This window comes from Ranitomeya imitator, chromosome 1, assembly GCF_032444005.1.
Source record: "Ranitomeya imitator isolate aRanImi1 chromosome 1, aRanImi1.pri, whole genome shotgun sequence".
NCBI classification, from domain to species: Eukaryota; Metazoa; Chordata; class Amphibia; order Anura; family Dendrobatidae; genus Ranitomeya; species Ranitomeya imitator.
The window spans coordinates 677773282-677792095 of record NC_091282.1 but is presented as its reverse complement, the minus strand read 5'-3'; the positions used below and the strand labels follow the sequence as shown (position 1 = coordinate 677792095).

At 42.1% G+C, this 18814-nt stretch overlaps 1 protein-coding gene across 1 annotated transcript in view; it reads right to left on the bottom strand.

Moving 5' to 3' along the window:
- LOC138642083 (contactin-associated protein-like 5) overlaps window positions 1–18814 on the bottom strand; it is a 484494-nt gene that overhangs the window by 328752 nt on the left and 136928 nt on the right. The window lies entirely within an intron of this gene.

Sequence of the window (18814 nt, the reverse complement as noted above, 5' to 3'; positions counted from 1 at the left end):
AGGGCCATAATCAACATTTATGCAGCATTATATTGGGCAAATGTCTTTATGGAACATCTTATGGGGCCCTTATTAAGTATTATGCAGTACTGTATGGGGCAAATGTGTCCATGGAGCATCTTATGGGGTCATCATTAACCTTTGTGCAGCATTATATGGGGCATATGTTAATATGGAGCATCTTATGGGTCCTGTTATGGACCTGGTGGTTAGGAGCACTCGGAACGACCTGATGGTTAAACTCACACAGGACAAGCTCTGGGAAGTGGGAGCTCTGCTGACCGCAACCCCTAATCCTATCACACAACTAGAAATAGCCGTGGAGCGTACCTAACACGACCTAGATGCCTCTTCACAGCCTAAGAGCTAACTAGCCCTAAAGATAGAAAATAAAGCCTACCTTGCCTCAGAGAAATTCCCCAAAGGAAAAGACAGCCCCCCACATATATTGACTGTGAGTTAAGATGAAAGTCACAAACACAGAAATGAAACAGGTTTCAGCAAAGGGAGGTCAGACTTACTAAACAGACTGAGGATAGGAAAGGTATCTTTGCGGTCAGCACAAAAAACTACAAAAGACCACACAGAGTGTGGAAAAAAACCTCCGCACCGACTCACGGTGCGTAGGTGCCACTCTGCATCTCAGAGCTTCCAGCTAGCAAAACAAAATCATGATAGCAAACTGGACAAGGAAATAATGAACAAATAATTAACTAGCAGGGACTTAGCTTCTGCTGGAGTAGACAGGTCACCAGAAAGATCCAAGAGCGAACTGAACCAGTACAAGAACATTGACAGCTGGCATGGAGTAACGATATGAGTGGAGTTAAATAGAACAGCCAGCAAAAGAATAAACTACGTCACCTGTGGAAGGAACCTCAGAACAGCAGCTCCACTCACAGCCACCAGAGGGAGTCCATGGACAGAACTCGCCGAAGTACCATTCATGACCACAGGAGGGAGTTCGAAAACAGAATTCACAACAGGGCCCATCATGAACTGTATGGAGCATTATATGGGGCTCCTGATTCAATATGGATATTCAAAAACATTTAACCTACTGATGTCTCAATTAATTATACTTTTATTGGTATCTATTTTTACTTTTGACATTTACCGGTAGCTGCTGCATTTTCCACCCTAGGCTTATACTCGAGTCATTTAGTTTTCCCAGTTTTTTGTGGCAAAATTGGGGGGGTCGGCTTATACTCGGGTCAGCTTATACTCCAGTATATACGGTAGGTAAAAAAGAAAAACAGGAGCAGCACTAGTATATAATATTATGCACCAAGCCTTCAATATACTTCCAGAGATTGGAAGCCCATGTCCCATGGGAGACATGGGCTTCAGTTGATTAGGCATCAAGGTGAGTATAACCTTGCTTTTTTTAACTAAAAAAAATTGCCAGTGTTTTTATTTAAAATAAAATGACTTTATTCAGTGTGTTTGCTATTTACAATATCACTATGGGGTTAGTAATGTGGGCGTCTAATAGAACCCTCTACATTACTAACCCCTAGGCTTGATGTCAGCTGCCAATGCAAAACTGATATCAACCCCAATACTATTACTCCACTTGCCAATACACCAGGGCAAGTGGGAAGAGCAAGATTAAGAATCAGAATTGGTGCATCTTATGGAATGCACCTTTTCTGGGGTGCCTGAGAGCTGATGCTTTTAGTCTGGGAGGGGGCTAATATCCATGGCCCTTTCCTAGCCTATTAATACCAGCCCACCGCTTTCTGCTTAGCCTTTGCTGGTTATCAAATATAGGGGGACCCTACATTATTTTTTTGGGGTGGTCCCCCATTTTAATAACTAGTAAAGGCTAAGTATACAACTGTAAGCTGATATTAAAATCCTGGGAAAATCCATGTGTATTATTCCCACTGACATCTTTTTATATATATATATATATATATATATATATATATATATCTACTCTATGTGTATATATCTATTCTATCTATTCTATTCTGTCAGGTCACGGTGTTATTTTATTGTATGCAGCTGACAAAATGACGGGTTTTCAAGGATTGGGGTGCTAAAAATTGGACGGCACATGAACGGTCTGTGTGCTGTAAGATTTTTTTGTCTCACACCCCTTAACTTGCATTGGCGAATCTTGTCCGATATACGAGGAGAATCGTAGTATGCTGCATTTTTTTTCTCAGTCCGGTCAGAGCTGAGAAAAAAATCACAGATGAGCAGGGACTAATAGAATAACATAAGTCTGAGTGCAGTCCGAATTTTTATCAGACTGCATGAGTCTGTTTTTCTCGCAAATGAGAATGAGTCCTATAATTCGGGGGTTTTCAAAATGTGTTTCAAGGAATTAAGACAAATCCTGTAATAAAGTGATAAATAATAATAACTCCTCTAATAAAGTGTCTCCGTAATTGTACCAACCCAAAGAATCATATTGCCATGTCATTTAATTAAAAAAATCCATGCAAAAAATTTGCCACTGTTGTAACTTTTTTCCTGCTTTCCAGTGCATCACATTACAAAATAGTTGGCGAAAATCTAAATCAAAAAGTTCAACTGGTCCCCAAAAAACAAGCCCTTGCATGGCTCTGCTGACAAGAAAGGTTATAGCTCTTGGAATAAGGGGAGGAAATACACACGTATATGCCGGAGTGTGATCATAAGGCATGTGTTCTCAATGGGAAGAGGAAAGCGCGCTGCTGTTGTCAGGAACGTCTTATTGTCACTTATGTAGAGCAGGTACAAATGGAATGGGCACACCAAAATCTGACATGTGTGATCCTTCTGTCACCTGACATCTGCGCTCAGGACTCCTTCATACTGGACACATTAGATGGTCAGCTGATCATGGCGAAATCTGGTGCAGCTGATAATTGCAAGTACAACAAATGACTTCTTAGCTAAGTGATAGGCTGTGGCAAACATATATATCAGGTCCCTAGTCGATGACTACTGCAGAGTAGTGGGACTTTATATAGGTAATGGTTAAACATTATTTTACCCAATTTCACCCACTGATGGACTGGAAACATTATGCTATCCCACCAAGGATGAAATATAACAAATCTAGCAGTTCTCTGAATGCTGAGCTCTGCATAACCCCGCCCACAACACTGATTGGCAGCTTTCTGTGTGTACTGTATATTGACAGAAAGCTGCCAATCAGTGGTGGAGGCGGGGTTACACAGAGCAGGAAGACTAGGAGGCACGAGATATCTAGTCCTGTAGGGAAAATCTCCTGCTGATTTAATTGAAACAATACACAGCCTAGTAACTGACACATCACTGGAATCAGGGTCTCTGCCCCAACATCATGCTGCACTTAGATTAAACAACAAAAACATGCTGACAGAATCCTTTTAATGTAACAAGATGTATGAGTGCAACTAAAACTAACCTGATTTTCCATGGGCTCCTATGAGCATTTAAAGGATACAGTTAGCTTACTTGAACGTTTAAGTACCAAAAACCAATAATAAGGGAATTTTTTACAGGTTTCTCAAAAATATTAAAATATATATCTTTATAGGAATATTTTGTACCATTAGTAATGTTTTTGTTCCCTTTGGAAGATCAATGAAAATAATACCGTACCTGGAAACACAATAAAAACCCCTTACTATGGACTGGATCAATGTTGTTAGGTGCGAGCATAGCAGAAGTTTTATATAATACCCATCTGTGTCCACATTGTATAGAAAATAAAGGCTCGGAGCCATCGCAGCGTCTGTACTCCATGTTCTACTGTTTACAAACTAATCTCTGCAAAATGTTTACCAATGGCAAATTAATGAGGCATTTGTTTAGAAGAAAGCTGGATTTTCTCCCCCGCATCTCATCCAGATAAGTGCATTATTCAGACTATTTACAAGTAGTTTATTGGTAGTGAAGATGCCAAGTTTAGAAATGACATGTTTAGTTGGTGGTGGGTATCAGCCGACAGCTGGGGAAATGGTGACAGCCCGGGAGAGAGAGATGTCCCTCTGTTGTGCTGCCAGTTATGTAAGGCTGCAATTGTGTCTAGAGATACAGAATTCTGCAGACACAGAACATGTGTACCATGTCTGCAAGTTCTGCATCTGCCACAACAGGTCCTACCGCTCACATGTCCCAAAGGAGCTTTTTTTTTACAGAAAAGACGGAAATTAAGTGGGTGAGACAATATAAAAAAAACAAAGCATACACTACTGCAATGCGAAGTATAAAAAGGATCCGTTTTACAAACTTGACTATAGGAGGAAGTATAGGTGATATATACTTCTATGTACAGTGAGCATGAAACTGCTTAAACTTCTGTACATAGAGTCAGTATTATAGTAGTTATATTCTTGTACATAGGAGCAGTATTATAGTAGTTATATTCTTGTACATAGGGGCAGTATTATAGTAGTTATATTCTTGTACATAGGGGCTGTATTATAGTAGTTATATTCTTGTACATAGGAACAGTATTATAGTAGTTATATTCTTGTATATAGGAACACTATTATAGTAGTTATATTCTTGTACATAGAGTCAGTTTTATAGTAGCTATATTCTTGTACATAATTGGCAGTATTATAGTAGTTATATTCTTGTACATAGGGGAAGTATTATAGTAGTTATATTCTTGTACATAGAGTCAGTATTATAGTAGTTATATTCTTCTACATAGGGGCAGTATTATAGTAGTTTTCTTCTTGTACATAGAGGGAATATTATAGTAGTTATATTCTTGTACATAGAGGGAGTATTATAGTAATTATATTCTTGTACATAGTTGGCAGTATTATAATAGGTATATTCTTGTACATAGGAGCAGTATTATAGTAGTTATATTCTTGTACATAGAGTCAGTATTATAGTAGTTTTCTTCTTGTACATAGGGGGAATATTATAGTAGTTATATTCTTGTACATAGAGGGAGTATTATAGTAATTATATTCTTGTACATAGTTGGCAGTATTATAATAGGTATATTCTTGTACATAGGAGCAGTATTATAGTAGCTATATTCTTGTACATAGAGGGAGTATTATAGTAGTTATATTCTTGTACATGGGGGCAGTATTATAGTAGTTATATTCTTGTACATAGAGGGAGTATTATAGTAGTTATATTCTTGTACTTAGAGGGAGTATTAAAGTAGTTATATTCTTGCACATAGAGGGAGTATTATAGTAGTTATATTCTTGTACATGGGGGCAGTATTATAGTAGTTATATTCTTGTACATAGAGGGAGTATTAAAGTAGTTATATTCTTGTACATAGAGGGAGTACTATAATAGTTATATTCTTGTACATAGGAGCAGTATTATAGTAGTTATATTCTTGTACATAGAGGGAGTATTATAGTAGTTATATTCTTGTACTTAGAGGGAGTATTAAAGTAGTTATATTCTTGCACATAGAGGGAGTATTATAGTAGTTATATTCTTGTACATACAGGGAGTATTATAGTAGTTATATTCTTGTACATAGGAGCAGTATTATAGTAGTTATATTCTTGTACATGTGGGCAGTATTATAGAAGATATATTCTTGTACATAGAGGGAGTATTATAGTAGTTATATTCTTGTACATAGGAGCAGTATTATAGTAGTTATATTCTTGTACATAGAGGGAGTATTATAGTAGTTATATTCTTGTATATACGAGCAGTATTATAGTAGTTATTTTCTTGTACATAGGGGCAGTATTATAGTAGTTATATTCTTGTCCATATTAGAGGATAGACGTGTGTTTGTGAGCTCCCAGCAGGGCGGAGGCATGGCTTTTGACCATTGTGGAGGGGAGGGAAGCTGGGCTGATGATCCAGGGGAAGCTCCCAGCCTGGAGTGTGGCCTGCAGCATGGACCTGATGGTAATGGAAAGCTGGAAATGGTGGCTGGTTAGTCTTCTAAACCTGCTTGTTATGTTGCTGGACTGAGTGCTAAAGTTACAAGGCAAAGTATTTTTAAGCTTAAAGTGCAAATCAGCAAATTAAAAGATGAAATTAAGAATGAGACTGATCCAAACCTAAAATTGATGAAATGTTAGATCCTGGATGATTGCAGACTAAAGCTGGTCAAATATGTAAACTCTGTGCCCAGAAAGGTAACTTGGGCTATGGAGAAAAAGAGGGGATCCAGAGCCCCAAAGGAGAGTAGAAAAAGCCTCATCGGTAAAAAGGACATTAAAAATAAAACTGTGCACGGTGAGGAGCAAGGAAGTCCGGTAAGAAATGCAGCCCCCATATCAGCCGCACAAAGTGAGGGGTCTGAGGCAGCAGACAATGCTGGGAGCTCTGCTGAGGAAAGTGTGTCAGCAAACGAGGGGTTAACTGCAGTGGACTCTGTATGCAACAATGAAGTGAGCACAGCTCCTGTGTGTGATAAAGAAAGTGCCCCCTGTACTGACTTTGTGTGTGAGACCCCGCTCAGTGCTGTGTGTGAGACCCCGCTCACTGGTGCTCGCCTGTCTGCAATAGATACAAACATTATAATGGAGTCTGAACCCTCCATGTCAGTGAATGGAGACAATGTTGTACATCAGTCAGTGGTAATGGAGTCTATGTCCTGCATGTCAGTGAATGGAGACCACACTGCAGTAATAATGGATTGTGAGCCGTCAGTAGTAATGGACTCTAAATCCTCCATGTCAGTGAATGGAGAGTACATTATACAACAATCAGTAGTGGAACTGGACATTTTTGCAGCACAAACAGGTGTCAGTAATCATGGGGCTGGGGAAAGCTCTGACACTGATCCACCTGTGGCTGGGGAGAGCTTCAGCACTGATCCACCTGTACCTGGGGAAAGCTCCAGCACTGATCCACCTGTTGGTGGGGAAAGCTCCAGCACTAACCCTTCTGCTGACCAACATCAGTTCAGGAAACTGTTCTCCAATGTCACAAGACTAGTGAACCCTCCACCTCAGAGGAGGAACGCAGTCAGGATAAAGTACACAGGACCAGAGGAGAAGATCCCATCCAGACTCTATATTGGAAAAGTTCTTCTGAAAGAGTTTATGAAGTTTAAGGCGTCTGAGGTCTACGCTCTGATCCATGTCCCATCCAGCAGGATCTATGACATCAGCTTTATGCTCCAGTATGATCTGGATATGTTCTGGAACATCTATAATGACACTAGAGGAGATGAGATCTGGGATCATCTCCATTGTATCCTGCTGTCTAAGCTGCAGGAAATAACGGCCACTGTTCTGTTCCAGTCTGAGGTGGTGGCGCTGGCGGATCTGCAGCACTGGCTGAGCCGACAGTGCATGGTGAGAAGTCATCCCGAGAAGATCTATGATGAGGAGCAAAGATGGAATGGAGGATATTCTGTGAAAATCCAGCTTCTACAAGAGAATGGTGTAACCAGACATCTGTCGCACTCCTTCTACCTGGGCTCAGAGAGGGGGATATGCTATTACCCCGGTCAGCCACGTCTGTGCCATAGATGTGGCGGCAGGCACCTCGCCATGAACTGCTTTCGTATCACGTGCTCATTATGTGGACAGTTCGGGCATACAAAAAACAAATGCACAGGAACCGTCATCTGTAACCTGTACTCAGGACCCGGGCATACGTTCCGTGATTGCCCTCATGCAGAACATAATAAATATAATGGCCAGACCTCATTGGAAATTATGAAAGAAGTCACCAGAGGTGCAGATGTTGTCCAAAAAGCCGGCACTGATGAGTTGACAAGCCATAGTAGCAGTCAACATGCTCCAGAGTGTGAGATATTACTAACGGATGCTGCACTACTAGGACCACCAGCCACTGAAGAAGTGCTTAAAGCACCACCAGCCACTGAAGAAATGCCTAAATTACCACCAGCCACTGAAGAAATGCCTAAAGTACCATCAGCCATTGAGGAAACATCTAAAGTGCCTCTAGCCACTGAAGAACCATATAAAGTACATTCAGACGCTAAGGAAAAACGTAAACTACCATCATTGACAATTAAACTAAGATTTAAACAATGGTCAGCCCCTAAAGTAGGGCAAAAAATACCAGTAACTAAAGAAAGACCTAAGGTGTCCAGAAAACCTGTCTCCAAACCATCCGAGCAGCAGCCCATTACATTTGTAGAAGCTGTTAATCTATCCGCAGTGTGCAGTGTGGATGTGGATGGGTATGTGACTGTAAGAAGAAGAAGAAAAGTCTTTGTGGATTCCCTCAGAAAAGACATAGAAGTGCAGAAAACCTCTGAGTTTCCAGTGCTGGAGATAAGTCCCAGACGTTACAAAGTACTGGGAGAAGACAAGGAAGAAGAGGCAGAAATGGAGCACGGTCCTTCATACACCTTAGAAAATGTCTCTGATGAGATGGATCCTGACCCTACCGTGTCCACGAAGAGATGGGGCACTGCAGGTGACAGCAGTGGAAGGAGGAAGAAGACCTGAAAGTAATCAGGATGCGGCTGAAAATAAGCTCCATTAATGTGAACAGTGAGAAGTATTTGAAGGGCAATGCCCAGGTGTATGCAGCCAAGAGAGACTGGAGACTGGGTCCGTCACTGTGGTCCTTCGGGCTGGAGAGAAATGACGGTGTTGGGATTCTGTGTAATACTATTGATGTCCAGGTGGAGGGAGTCCTGGAGATCTGTCTGGCCGCTGTCTGATGCTGAACTTTATAATGGACTCCATCCATTATAGAGAGATAAACATTTATGTTCCATAGACCTTGAAAAAGCGGAGGCAACTGTTGGGATTTGGCAATGTTGTGATTTCAATGTAAATATTCTGTAATATATGGTTGTCAGTTTTTAAATAAAAAGATCATTATAGCAGTTATATACTTGTACATAGGGGCGGTATTATAGTAGTTCTATTCTTGTACTGAAGAGGCATTGTTATCGTAATTACATTCTTGTACATAGAGGGCAGTGTCAGAGACAGTCATTTTGTACATAGGGTGTAGTAGTATGGTAATTATATTTTTGTACATTAAATGCAACATTATAGTATTTATATTGTTGTACATATAGGTCCATAGTATATTAGTTATGTGTTTAAGCATATCGGACAGTATTATTACATCTACATTCTTATATATTGTAGCAGTATTATAGAAGTTATTTTTTGTACAATGGGGCACTATGAAAATAGTATAGCATTGTACATAGAGCAAAGTATCTATATTTTTCACACAATATGTATAGTTTTAGTTTTACATTTTCTTATCTATTATTTAGAATACATGTCAGGGATTTTATATTTTAACACAAATACTCTGCACAAAAGATATGACCTAGATCTGCATGCTCAATGTCCAGTGTCTCAACCTGTCAAAGGAGATGCTGACAACTCTATCTGCTATACAAATAGTTACTATAAAACGTCAGCTGCTTTCTGGAAGTCATACAGTATTATCATTTAGTGTATGTTCACATATGGTGTTTTTGCGGTGTTTTTTTCTGAAGTTTTGGCAGGAAATTTTGTTTCTAAAATAAGTGTTTTTAATGAGTTTTCGAGTCCATTTTTTCCAAAGTCAATAGAAAAATGTTGACAAAATGCTGAAAGAAGTGACATGCTGCAGATTTAAAAAACTCTAAGCAGCTCAAAAAATGCGTAAGAAAAAAAAGAATTTGCATGGGATTTTTGAAATCTCGTTCACTTTGCTTGTACTGTAAAATGCATCTTTCAACCCCCAAAATAATGCAGCAAAAAAGTGAACAAACTCTAAAGGCCATGACCTATGTTACAGTCATGGCCCAGTTTTTGATCTCTGCCTTTTAAAGGGAATCTGTCACCTCAAATTGGCGGGCTATGTAAATGCCCTGTTTCTGGTCACCCCCCGCTGTCCGCAATATTTTCCGGAATTTGAGTAGGCGTCCTCCATAGTTTACGTGTGCGCAATGCAATCTTGCCTCGCGCATGAGCAGTATGCTTTGGCCATCTGCGGGCAAAGCCAAAAAGCATTACTGCGCATGTGCCAGCGCACTATGCCCCGGAAGTATTTCGCTGTGTTCTGGGACGTAGTGCGCCGGCGCATGCGCAGTAATGCTTTTCGGCTTTGCCCGCAGATGGGCAAAGCATACTGCGCGTGCACGAGGCAAGATTGCATTGCGCATGCGCGAACTATGGAGGACACCTACTTAAATTCCGGAAAATATTGCGGACAGCGGGGAAGGATGGGGTGAAGGAAAGAAGAAGAAACACCGCCCATCAGACTAAAAACAGGGCATTTACATAGCCCACCAATTTGAGGTGACAGATTCCCTTTAATTAGAAACAGGCTCTCTACACAGAATTTTTTACTTATTTTCACTGAGAAATCTTGTGAGTATACGTAAAAATATTTAAAAAATCTGCAACTTAATCATATACTTTAGTCTAGATCCACAATTTGCATTTTTTATGTCACATTTCCTTTTAGTCTTACAGTTTTCGTTGCCATTTTTGCTTTTAATACAAATTTGAGCATAATTTACGCTAAAACAACTGTCGGGCATAAAATCACTCCGAGGACAAATTTGGTGACATTTTGAAAAGTTAAAATGATAGATAATGCAAAAACATTTGGAAAACCTATACTCTGTCCACTATGGCTAACATAAAAAAAACAAACAGGAAAACACATTGAAGATAGACTTTAAAAAAGATGCAAATGAAAGAAGGATTTGACGGTGCTGGACACAACTGTTGAAAAAATGTCAAACGTAACCAAATTTTTGCAAAGCCTTGCGCTGTGCAAAAAAAATATGAGATTTTTCAAAAAATTTTCTGTTAAAACTTTGATGAATTGCAGCCTTAGTGCTGCATAATTCACACAAACTCCCTTCCACAGCTATTTAAATGCTGTCATACGAGCTTCGTCTATTCCATTATTCCCATAGGCAAGTGATCTTGTAAAATGGTCCAAGATAGCAAGAGCAACTTACTGATCACTGGTGCTCTGATGGCGGGGACCTCCACAATCCTGAAAATCTGGGACCTAAAGAACCACATGTGAATGGAGTAGAGGTTGATCATGCACACTGCAGCTCCATTCATTTTTACGGTAGTTCCGAAGACCACTATGTCCTACAGTCCTATCTTGAATACATGGAACAAGAGTTCACATGATTGACCAACTTTAAATACACATGGGGGGAAGAGACCCGATTCTTGGAATTGGTGGTGGGGGGACTTAGAGGTCAGACGCCTAGCAAATGGGGAGTTATTTCCTTTCCTATGTTTAGAGAATAACTTTCAAACTTAAGAATATTCTTTTGACCTACAATAGACATCCAAGCAAGAAAAGTCCCACCTCTTAGGGTAAGTTCACACTTGGTTTTTTCTCAGCCTTTTTTTTCCTGCAGCAAAACCTGATCTCTTGGCAGGATACAAGCTGCAGAAAAAAAGCATGTTTTTCATGGTTTTCCTTGTTTTTTTTGCTGCTTTTTTTGTGGCGCTTTTGGCATGCTAAATTTGTCTCTTGTGCATGCTGATAAAGTTTACTGTTGAGAAAAGAAAAAACAATCCAATAGAATCCGGTTCTGAAACCATTCAAAGCACAAAATAATGATGCAAAAAAAAAACAAACAATGTGGGCATGAGATTTCTGAAATCTCAAAGACTTTTCTGGTACTGGAAAATGCAGCATAAAAAACGCATAAAAAACGCCCAGTGTGAACTTAGCCTTAGTGAAGCCCAATTCTGCAGGATTTTAAAGGTGGTGAGATAAGTGAATACATTTGAACATAATTGAATTCTACTCAAATTTTACAAAAATTTACATTCATCAAAATGTCTTTTTTTTCTAATTTGTTTCCGCTGGTCACCATTTTTCGGAACCATAATGAGCCATAAACCAATTATAATAGAAAATTCAAAAAAATGTTATTTTCACCTCATCACTCACATTTTTGGGCCCCTCCACTACGCACCACAATCTGTCTGGTCCGCAATGCATCTTCTGATTCCCCACTGCTTGCCATGGTATCTTCGGGTCTCTCACTCTGTGCCGGACTTCCAGATATCATGGCGCCTGAGAGGGTTCTGCGCAGAAGTACGAAAGGTCATGGAGCCCATTGGGACATTGTTGACCTAGTGCACGCCTGCCCACATCCCTCCGGTCTGGCAGGGCATGAGAGTAGTGAAGATTGCAATGCGAGCAGCAGGAATGAGAAAATGCCAGAATGGACCGAACAGGTGGCGGTGAGTAGTGGAGGGGATGAAGAGGTGAATGTAGGATGAGTATAATGACTTTTGTTATTTTTTACAGATAACCTTTATAATGCTGTGGGGCCTGGAGAGACCTCAGATCACAATTAGGGCTTGTTTCCATTTGCGAGAAACACATCCGTGTCTTGCATGTGAAAACCAAGTTCTGGCACCGGCAGTGGAGCGTGCAGCTCCATCTGTTGCTATGCAGCCGCCCGCTCCGCTCTGGAGTGCCGGTGCCAGAGCTTGTTTTTCACATGGGAGACACGGACGTGTTTCTCGCAAATGGAAACAAGCCCTAAGGGACATTACAATTGTGGAGAACAACTCCTGTGAAAATCAAATTTCCCAGGAAAAAAATCACTCAGACAGGCTAATTTGAATTTTGCCTGACCCGCTCATCTCTAATGCTGACCTTTTCTCAAATTTTTGCAACACTGAATTTATAGAATTGGCAAAACAAAAATTGGAACAGGCCCCTCAGCTTACAAAGAACATTATGTTCAGTGAAGAGGCAAACTTTTTTGGATGGGTCATTTATATGGATACACCTAAACAACATGGGAATGGTGACAGTTTTCTTGCGCAGGGTGTCTTGCATTGAAATCTGCTGCAATGACCCGAGTACTGCGTTCACCGGACATCAACACAATTTCTATCAGCTCCTCACATGTTAACCTCTCCGATATGTCAATGGCTGTCAATAAAGAGAAACTTGTAAATAACTCATGAAAGAATAAAGTTATGTTAACCCCTTCCCGACCCATGACGCCACGTAGGCGTCATGAAAGTCGGTGCCATTCCGACCCATGACGCCTATGCGGCGTCATGGAAAGATCGCGTCCCTGCAGATCGGGTGAAAGGGTTAACTCCCATTTCACCCGATCTGCAGGGACAGGGGGAGTGGTAGTTTAGCCCAGGGGGGGTGGCTTCAACCCCTCGTGGCTACGATCGCTCTGATTGGCTGTTGAAAGTGAAACTGCCAATCAGAGCGATTTGTAATATTTCACCCATTATAACGGGTGAAATATTACAATCCAGCCATGGCCGATGCTGAAATATCATCGGCCATGGCTGGAAATACTAGTGTGCCCCCACCCCACCCCACCGATCGCCCCCCCAGCCCCCCGATCTGGCCGGTACACTGCTCCGGCTCCCCTCCGTCCAGTGCTCCGCTCCCCCCGTGCTCTTGTCCGCTCCCCCCGTGCTCCAATCACCCCCCCGTGCTCCAATCACCCCCCCTGCACTCCGATCCACCCCCCCGGTGCTCCGTTCCACCCCCCCGTGCTCCATTCCAGCCCCCCCGTGCTCCGTTCCACGCCCCCCGTGCTCCGTTCCACCCCTCCCGCACTCCGATTCCCCCCCCCGTGCTCCGATCCCCCCCCCCCGTGGTCCCCCCCACCCCATCATACTTACCGATCCAGCCGGGGTCCCGTCCATCTTCTCCCTGGGCGCCGCCATCTTCCAAAATGGCGGGCGCATGCGCAGTGCGCCCGCCGAATCTGCCGGCCGGCAGATTCGTTCCAAAGTGCATTTTGATCACTGAGATATAATCTATCTCAGTGATCAAAATAAAAAAAATAATAAATGACCCCCCCCCTTTGTCACCCCCATAGGTAGGGACAATAAAAAAATAAAGACATTTTTTGTTTCCACTAATGTTAGAATAGGGTTAGGGTTAGGGTTAGGGGTAGGGTTAGGGGTAGGGTTAGGGGTAGGGTTAGGGTTAGGGGTAGGGTTAGGGCTAGGGTTAGGGCTAGGGGTAGGGGTAGGGGTAGGGTTAGGGTTAGGGGTAGGGGTAGGGTTAGGGTTAGGGCTAGGGTTAGGGTTTCGGTATGTGCACACGTATTCTGGTCCTCTGCGGATTTTTCCGCTGCGGATTTGATAAATCCGCAGTGCTAAACCGCTGCGGATTTATGGCGGATTTACCGCGGTTTTTCTGCGCATTTCACTGCGGTTTTACAACTGCGATTTTCTATTTGAGCAGTTGTAAAACCGCTGCGGAATCCGCACAAAGAAGTGACATGCTGCGGAATGTAAACCGCTGCGTTTCCGTGCAGTTTTTCCGCAGCATGGGCACAGCGATTTTTGTTTCCCGTAGGTTTACATTGAACTGTAAACTCATGGGAAACTGCTGCGGATCCGCAGCGTTTTCCGCAGCGTGTGCACATACCTTTAGAATTAGGCCATGTGCACACGGTGCGGATTTGGCTGCGGATTCGCAGCAGTGTTCCATCAGGTTTACAGTACCATGTAAACATATGGAAACCAAATCCGCTGTGCCCATGGTGCAGAAAATACCACGCGGAAACGCTGCGTTGTATTTTCCGCAGCATGTCAATTCTTTGTGCGGATTCCGCAGCGTTTTACACCTGTTCCTCAATAGGAATCCGCAGGTGAAATCCGCACAAAAAACACTGGAAATCCGCGGAAAATCCGCAGGTAAAACGCAGTGCCTTTTACCCGCGGATTTTTCAAAAATGGTGCGAAAATATCTCACACGAATCCGCAACGTGGGCACATAGCCTTAGGGTTAGGGTTGGAATTAGGGTTGTGGTTATGGTTAGGGGTGTGTTGGGGTTAGGGTTGTGGTTAGGGGTGTGTTGCGGTTAGGGTTGTGTTTAGGGTTATGGCTACAGTTGGGATTAGGGTTAGGGGTGTGTTGGGGTTAGTGTTGGAGGTAGAATTGAGGGGTTACCACTGTTTAGGCACATCAGGGGTCTCCAAACGCAACATGGCGCCACCATTGATTCCAGCCAATCTCGTATTCAAAAAGTCAAATGGTGCTCCCTCACTTCCGAGCCCTGACGTGTGCCCAAACAGTGGTTTACCCCCACATATGGGGTACCAGCATACTCAGGACAAACTGCGCAACAATTACTGGGGTCCAATTTCTCCTGTTACCCTTGTGAATCAAAAAAAATGCTTGCTAAAACATAATTTTTGAGGAAAGAAAAATGATTTTTTATTTTCACGGCTCTGCGTTGTAAACGTCTGTGAAGCACTTGGGGGTTCAAAGTGCTCACCACATATCTAGATAAGTTCCTTGGGGGGTCTAATTTCTAAAATGGGGTCACTTGTGGGGGTTTCTACTGTTTAGGCACACCAGGGGCTCTGCAAACGCAACGTGACACCCGCAGACCATTCCATCAAAGTCTGCATTTCAAAAGTCACTACTTCCCTTCTGAGCCCCGACGTGTGCCCAAACAGTGGTTTACCCCCACTCATGGGGTATCAGCGTACTCAGGAGAAACTGGACAACAACTTTTGGGGTCCAATTTCTCCTGTAACCCTTGGGAAAATAAAAAATTCTGGGCTAAATAATTATTTTTGAGGAAAGAAAACGTATTTATTATTTTCACGGCTCTGCATTATAAACTTCTATGAAGCACTTGGGGGTTCAAAGTGCTCACCACACATCTAGATAAGTTCCTTTCGGGGTCTAGTTTCCAAAATGGGGTCACTTGTGGGGGGTTTCTACTGTTTAGGCACATCAGGGGCTCTGCAAACGCAACGTGACGCCCGCAGAGCATTCCATCAAAGTCTGCATTTCAAAACGTCACTACTTCAATTCCAAGCCCCGGCATGTGCCCAAACAGTAGTTTACCCCCACATATGGGGTATCACCATACTCAGGAGAAACTGGACAACAAATATTGGGGTCAAATTTCTCCTGTTACCCTTGGGAAAATTAAAAAATTCTGGGCTAAATAATTATTTTTGAGGAAAGAAAACGTATTTATTATTTTCACGGCTCTGCATTATAAACTTCTATGAAGCGCTTGGGGGTTCAAAGTGCTCACCACACATCTAGATAAGTTCCTTTCGGGGTCTAGTTTCCAAAATGCGGTCACTTGTGGGGGGTTTCTACTGGTAAGCCACATCAGGGGCTCTGCAAACGCAACGTGACGCCCACAGAGCATTCCATCAAAGTCTGCATTTCAAAACGTCACTACTTCACTTCCGAGCCTCGGCATGTGCCCAAACAGTGGTTTACCCCCACATATGGGGTATCAGCGTACTCAGGAGAAACTGGACAACAACTTTTGTGGTCCAGTTTCTTCTGTAACCCTTGGGAAAATAAAAAATTCTGGGCTAAATAATTATTTTTGAGGAAAGAAAACGTATTTATTATTTTCACGGCTCTGCATTATAAACTTCTATGAAGCACTTGGGGGTTCAAAGTGCTCACCACACATCTAGATAAGTTCCTTTGGGGGTCTAGTTTCCAAAATGGGGTCACTTGTGGGGGGTTTCTACTGTTAAGCCACATCAGGGGCTCTGCAAACGCAACGTGACGCCCACAGAGCATTCCATCAAAGTCTGCATTTCAAAACGTCACTACTTCACTTCCGAGCCCCGGCATGTGCCCAAACAGTGATTTACCCCCACATATGGGGTATCAGCGTACTCAGGAGAAACTGGACAACAACTTTTGCGGTCAAATTTCTCCTGTTACCCTTGGGAAAATAAAAAATTGCAGGCTAAAAGATCATTTTTGAGAAAATAATTTTTTTTTTTTTCATGGCTCTGCGTTATAAACTTCTGTGAAGCACTTGGGGGTTCAAAGTCCTCACCACACATCTAGATTAGTTCCTTTGGGGGTCTAGTTTCCAAAATGGTGTCATTTCTGGGGGATCTCCAATGTTTAGGCACACAGGGGCTCTCCAAACGTGACATGGTGTCCGCTAATGATTGGAGCTAATTTTCCATTTAAAAAGCCAAATGGCGTGCCATCCCTTCCGAGCCCTGCCGTGCGCCCAAACAGTGGTTTACCCCCACATATTGGGTATCTGCGTACTCAGGACAAACAGGACAACAATAATTGGGGTCCAATTTCTCCTATTATCCTTGGCAAAATAGGAAATTCCAGGCTAAAAAATCATTTTTGAGGAAAGAAAAATTATTTTTTATTTTCATGGCTCTGCGTTATAAACTTCTGTGAAGCACCTGGGGGTTTAAAGTGCTCAATATGCATCTAGATAAGTTCCTTGGGGGGTCTAGTTTCCAAAATGGGGTCACTTGTGGGGGAGCTCCAATGTTTAGGCACACAGGGGCTCTCCAAACGCGACATGGTGTCCGCTAACAATTGGAGCTAATTTTCCATTCAAAAAGTCAAATGGCGCGCCTTCCCTTCCGAGCCCTGCCGAGTGCCCAAACAGTGGTTTACCCCCACATATGAGGTATCGACGTACTCGGGAGAAATTGCCCAACAAATTTTATGATCCATTTTACCCTACTGCCCATGTGAAAATGAAAAAATTGAGGCGAAAAGAATTTTTTTGTGAAAAAAAAGTACTTTTTCATTTTTACAGATCAATTTGTGAAGCACCTGAGGGTTTAAAGTGCTCACTAGGCATCTAAATAAGTTCCTTGGGGGGTCTAGTTTCCAAAATGGGGTCACTTGTGGGGGAGCGCCAATGTTTAGGCACACAGGAGCTCTCCAAACGCGACATGGTGTCCGCTAACGATGGAAATAATTTTTCAGTCAAATGGCGCTCCTTCCCTTCCGAGCCTTACCATGTGCCCAAACAGTGGTTTACCCCCACATGTGAGGTATTGGTGTACTCAGGAGAAATTGCCCAACACATTTTAGGATCCATTTTATCCTGTTGCCCATGTGAAAATGAAAAAATTGAGGCTAAAAGAATTTTTTTGTGAAAAAAAAGTACTTTTTCATTTTTACGGATTAATTTGTGAAGCACCTGGGGGTTCAAAGTGCTCACTGTGCATCTAGATAAGTTCCTTGGGGCGTCTAGTTTCCAAAATGGGGTCACTTGTGGGGGAGCTCCAATTTTTAGGCACACGGGGGCTCTCCAAACGTGACATGGTGTCCGCTAAAGAGTGGAGCCAATTTTTGATTCAAAAAGTCAAATGGCGCTCCTTCCCTTCCAAGCCCTGCCGTGCGCCCAAACAGTGGTTTACCCCCACATATGAGGTATCAGCGTACTCAGGACAAATTGGACAACAACTTTCGTGGTTCAGTTTCTCCTTTTACCATTGGGAAAATAAAAAAATTGTTGCTAAAAGATCATTTTTGTGACTAAAAAGTTAAATGTTCATTTTTTCCTTCCATGTTGCTTCTGCTGCTGTGAAGCACCTGAAGGGTTAATAAACTTCTTGAATGTGGTTTTGAGTACCTTGAGGGGTGCAGTTTTTAGAATGGTGTCACTTTTGGGTATTTTCAGCCATATAGACCCCTCAAACTGACTTCAAATGTGAGGTGGTCCCTAAAAAAAATGGTTTTGTAAATTTCGTTGTAAAAATGACAAATCGCTGGTCAAATTTTAACCCTTATAACTTCCTAACAAAAAAAAATTTTGTTTCCAAAATTGTGCTGATGTAAAGTAAACATGTGGGAAATGTTATTTATTAACTATTTTGTGTCACATATCTCTCTGGTTTAACAGAATAAAAATTCAAAATGTGAAAATTGCGAAATTTTCAAAATTTTCGCCAAATTTCCGTTTTTATCACAAATAAACGCAGAATTTATTGACCTAAATTTACCACTAACATGAAGCCCAATATGTCACGAAAAAACAATCTCAGAACCGCTAGGATCCGTTGAAGCGTTCCTGAGTTATTACCTCATAATGGGACACTGGTCAGAATTGCAAAAAACGGCAAGGTCTTTAAGGTCAAAATAGGCTGGGTCATGAAGGGGTTAAAACCAAGCACGCCATTTTTTTTTTTTGTGAAATTCTCCA